We start from the raw sequence: 6,000 nt of genomic DNA on the forward strand, positions 1-6,000 counted from the left end.
GTCCACTTTCAGCTCCATGCTCACTGGCCACAGTTGCAGTACTGTCTGCAGTCTAAAGCTAATCTGTCTTCATAACAATACGACCTAGCAACAATATAATAACATAACTACTTCTATCATCTAGTGTAAAGTGACGCAAGAAAAACTAATTTCTCTCTGAAATTAAATAATAAGAGGAATTCTGGATTTGTTAAGATTTATGTCAAACACTCTTACTAACTATGAAAACGTTATAGATGATGTGTCGGGGTCCAGAAGTAAATTTCCCGTTCATTTTTCCCATAGGGAATTTGATTATTAAACATAACAGGCTCTATTTTTGTGAATCAGTAGCGCATGTCGCAAAGTGCAGTCAATGGTGCATTGTGTTGGCGCACAGGGTGTGGCAACTGAAGCATGGTGCACCTGCAGCACAGTTGGAAACAGGGTTGGATTAGAAAGAATACATTATTAGTAGATGCCTGCTGACATCATGACCAGTCAAATCACCTCTTTTCCCTTCAATTGAAGTGTGCTTTGCCCCAACATTTTAGTGATGTAGAGTCTGGAGTGGATCCTTCACAAAAGCTTCTCCCAAGAGGAAACTGATGTCCTTGTGTGTCCTGCTTTGTTGTCTTAAAAGCAGGATCTGTTGTTGAATCTGTTCACCAACGTGTTAAATGTCAGTTTTCAGTCTGTTTTCTCATTCAAATGAATGGGAAGTAAAAACACTACAAACTCGTCCAACTGCATCTGATCTTGGTGAGTAGTTTACATTCATTAACCGCCTTCTTCTTGGCGGTTAAGTTCCAAATAACCCCCATGTTAACACTAAGTGGAATATTGCTTTAAGCTAAATTAGCTTGGCAGGAAATAACACATTAACTGCAGAGGCAAACCGCAGAGACAGTTTGGCAAGTCAGCCAAATACCAGACGGGCACAGGCTCCAGACTGTGATATGACAATATAAAGTATGTTCCGGTGGAAGCCATATATCCATCTGATTTCAATTTTGTTGGTAAGAGTTTCTTGTGAAATACTGCACTACTCACAAGCTTTAGACGTTGCTGTTACCATAAAAATGTTGGCACCATGGGTTTCCTGTCATACATCATGTCTTTCTTTTTTAGGGATAAGAAGAAAAATAAACATTCATTCAACCAAATCATGACAAACATCAGTACAGGAAAAGGGAATTAATGACTTGCAGTGCTGTAGGGGATGAGTAAATCATTCCCTCTTAAAAAAACATGTGCATGTGGATCCATGCCAGATTTTTTTCTGATTCTGTTATAAGCTGGTTGGTTCAGTTAAAATCATAATATGGGGATTTTGAAATGTCTATGGAGAAAATGAAAGAGAAATTTACTTCATGAACAAGGAGCAGGTACCGCTCCCTCTGAAATTTAACAAGAGGTCACATGTCAGTACGAGACTTTGTAAGAAAATTGAATTTAAAGGCAAAAGTCAGATGGATTTATCAGGATTATGACAAAGCAGCAGTAATAATTGCCACAGCGGCTAAAAAAAACAAACCCTAACACTTTCACTTCTGCGCAAAACCTAGCTATGCAACGCAGACGGAGGACAGAAGCACTGCCATATTATAGTTTTTGTGCAACTGCCTCAGAATAAATGTGGCAAAAGAAAAAACTTAAGGATATAGCCTTCCGCCATTTGGAGTATTTTGGAGACACGGGTGGAGCATGAATCACGGATTTGTCTCAGTGGACAGTTTGGCTCCCAGTATAGGTCAGATAGAAACACACCAGTCTGCACGTTACCCTCTCACAAAGACTCATCAGCCATAAATCGGTTGCAGAGCCGATGACATGCGCTCCCTTATGGTTCATTCATAATGCGGGATTGCATCACTGAGGATCTTAGTCACGGAGGTTACTCAGCATCCTGTGACATTTAAAGGAAGGTTTGTTTGGCTTTGCACAGCTGTTTGGTGTTACGCTCAACCGCAGATGACTGGTTTGATTATTTTGTTGCATTGCCCCGGCACTGGTAGTGTGACAGTGACTCACAGACTCTAGTGATGTGTAAGTGCATCTGTGTTTAATGTTGACAAACCGATTTAAAGTCTTAAGAAAACTTCACATTTAAGCAAAGGAAATGGATTGTTAACATTCAAGCGTGCCACCGGAAGGTCATGCATCACACCAACATGCTAATAAGATAGGTGATAAGTAGTGTATGTTTTGCCCAATGCTGTTGCACATTTAAATGCATTTGCGCATCATAAATGTATTACAAAATATTACAACCTCATAAAATTATGATTAAATGAATAGGGGATAGTGAGGCTATGATAACAGTGTCCTTAGCCCTCCTCCATCTTTTTGGCGTGGTTTATTTTTCATAACTTATTCTAACCCTTATTTGAATAAAATATGTTCTTATTCTGACAGGCTGACTGACAAGGAACATATTCTTGTTTAAAGGAATAGTTCACCCAAAAATGAAAATTCAGTCGTTATCTATTCACCCCCCATGCCAGTAGAAAATCGGGTAAAGTTTGTTAGTCCATAAAACCCGGAGTTAGTCCATAAGTCCCTTGTGACTGAAAAGACATTTACACCATTATTTTCGATACGTTTAGCCTTCAAAATAAAAGCGCAAGATTTGAAAATGGGTAGAAATACTGTTTTAAACCAATTACTTTGTATTTAATCATCAAATTCAATACGCCAGCACTGGCATGGGGGTGAGTAGATAACGACTGAATTTTCATTTTTGGGTGAACTATCCCTTTAACCTGGTCAGTAAGAACTAAGAAGTATGCAGACTTTCCTATTTACCACAGGAACTAATCTATTATTGAGTCACATATGATTGGATATGTGTGTGGGTGAGTATGTGTGAGTATGCACGTTTATGTGGAATTATTTGGCAAATATGACCCATTTACTGTAACCGTGTGTGTGTGTCAGGATTTTTCATTTAAGTGGGTATTGTTTTTGTGAGCTGTGATTCCCTTAGCTGTCCCTTGACTTTGTACATGTTTTGAATTGAGTGTAGTGATGTTACATGTCCAGACACAGGTAAATCATCTTTTTATTTTTTTTTATTTTTAAATCTCCTGACCTTTTATTGTGATCACAACTATACAGAAAGGCAGAGCCTTTTGTATATTTGTTACCAGCAGTCTAATCATTTCAGCGGGGATGCGCATTTGCTCTTCACTGTATGTCCCAGAAGCTTTGTTCCTATTGATAAGTATACATTATGTCTGTTCCCTGAGAAAATTATCAATATTGTTATATGGCGGACATTTGGATCTGATTCAAATATGTTTTGGTTTTATGTAAAATGATGAAAACACTATCTATTAGTCCTGACTTATGGCCACCTCATACTATTTCTGGTTTGATGTGCAATAAAAACTGCATGTGTGATACTGCATCATTAGAAATAGTCTGGTTCTTGATACATGAAAACAATGACTATCCACTAACACAACACAGATAATACTGAGTCTTCTTGTTTTTTCTATCCTATGGCGCGTGTGTTCGATTCAATTCAATGCACTGAAGCATTACAACACGGTTATTGCTTAAATAATTCCATAGCTACTTTCACTCTTCTAGGCTGGGCTGCTTAAAGGCCATCGGTCAGCAGTCATCATGAACAAATATGTGAATCAGCCATTACCTCTATAATATTCACTGAGACGTAGTGGAGTGACTAATTCACTGGGTGAAAAGCATAGCACACGCAAAAATATTAAGGCACACTTCAACTGAAAAACGTAAGTTTCCCAGAAACTTACACGGACAATCAATCACAAGTGTAGTGGGTGTTACGTATTGATGGTGTCTGATATCAAACAATTTAGAATTAGTTCAATAGAATTTAAAGAATGGGGCACCAGATAACAGACAAATCAATTAGTCTCATTTGAAGGAATGAATTCCGAGCTTGCTTGAATTTAAACCCAGACAATAAACACAAGAGAGAACTTTATGTGAAAGAATATGTTTATTTCTACTAAAGCACACTCAATAAACAGTGAAATCAATAAAGGCATATGAGGTAGATACAAGTGAAATGTGGTGAATGAGTAATATGAATAAATGCGTTTATAATAGTAATGAGGTAATCAACACACAATGGTATAAATTGAACGCTGGAGGATATGACCCAGCTAAGAAGTGGGACCAAAGGCAATAATACCTGAACACTGAACAAGCTGAATAATCAATAACGGAGGTATATCTGATTATGCACAGACTTGCAGAGCGCTGAGTTACGAATCATAGGGAGACACTAAGTGGATGAAGTGGAGTGTCATGTAATGGAATAACTATGTGTAGTGCATGCGTGATGCCCAGCGGACAATGATCATACATACGCCACAACCGGGGACTGGAGGAGGAGGAGGCACGTAGAGTCTGGGAGGCTGTGAAGAATCTCAGCTCAACGGGCCTGGTAGGTGATGAAGATCCAACGAAGATTCTGAGTTGAACTCGGCAGGGTCACAGCGGGGCGGAGCAGGCTGCACACTCGGCGAGTTGGTGGTGTGTGGGTCTCTCAAGGCTGACCCACTCGAGGTTCTGGACGAATGACGTGCTGGTCTCTCAAGGCTCTCGCCGACCAGCGGATCCGATGATTGTCAGATTTGCGTTTTAGCTGAATAGCGATGTCGCAGCAGACGCAGGACACACACGCTGAATAGGCGTTTGTGTGTGTGTTTGTCAGGCAGATGCGGCAGACTCACTTCACCAGTTGGAGGGTGAAGCAGGTTCTTCTTCTTGGCTCGTGGAGCTGATGTTGAGTCGAATCTCGGAGACAAAGTCTCAGAGACAAAGTTTAAGGCAAAGTTGTGTAGATTCACTGTAACGTGTTCATGACCACGTAGGCGTGAAATCCGCGTTGGGCTTGTGTGCATGTGGTTTTGTTGTGATGTGTGAGGGGGCGTGTGTGTGGGCTAGTGTGTGTAGTGTTACAGCGGGAAAAATCTCATTTCATATGCATAAAACTTAGGTTTTGTCTCCCAGCTCTATGCAATATACTTTACCGTCATAACATTAACCTGATTGCATTCAGCGCACATTACTGAGTATTTTAATATCAAACATGGCCATCTAAGCCCCATGTAAAGATGCACAACACGAATACCAGGAATAACTATCATATAAAACATCACAGTTACACACAAAATTACAGACATACATTAAAGTCCATCACAATGTGATATCCAAATTTTCATTAGTCTGTATCACAGATTCCTTCTTATTTTGGCAACATTCCAATGGGTGTCATTTCAGACTCTCTGGAGCCTAGGGGCTTACCAGAGACAGGCTGTGTGTTGGTGTTTTATGGTTGTTTACTGAGTCTGTTTCTTGGTATCATCCATGAAGAGTGAAAATGGAGTGATTTACCAAGAGGTCAGTGACCTCCTTTACGATCCAACCACATTCCTGATCTGTTATCAGGGAAGAGATTCACACAGGATGCGAGGCCCTTCCAGATGTGTGATGATGATGATGATGATGAAGGTGCATCCACTACACAAGCACAATTTCAAAAGACAGACAGATAAACAAAACATTACAGAAGGTTACACAACTTTGTGAAGTTGTGAAGATCAAACATGCAGTGTATTAGTTATGGCTTAACACCAGCTTTTGTCTTGGCCTGTGACTCCTGTCAAGTTAATTGCAACCACATTGTTGGAGTTGTTCACAATAGCCAAACTTTCTATGACGTGTTCTTGATGACTACTGACTTTGGAAAGAACAAGTCTGGATTTGAAATGCTGATGCTTTACCTACTGAGCCAAACACCTGTTATAGGTTTAGTGAGGAGACCCACTGAGCAATTTTGCGTTGACTAGACGTTTAAAACACGTCTAAATGGTCATAGCCGTCTAGGCTAAATTAAGTTTAAATGGGGTTGAAAAGTGAAAGTTTATTAGATGTCTATACATAGACAAAATGATCCTAGGCTATATGAGAGCTACGCATAGACGCAATGTTGAAATTACTTCTTGTGCTCGGATAATTATCTTG

Source organism: Centroberyx affinis, unplaced genomic scaffold (assembly GCF_046629955.1).
Source record: "Centroberyx affinis isolate AG114_WGS23_722 - 3 ecotype Tasmania unplaced genomic scaffold, CSIRO-AGI_Caff_v1 ptg000866l_1, whole genome shotgun sequence".
Classification (NCBI taxonomy): Eukaryota; Metazoa; Chordata; class Actinopteri; order Beryciformes; family Berycidae; genus Centroberyx; species Centroberyx affinis.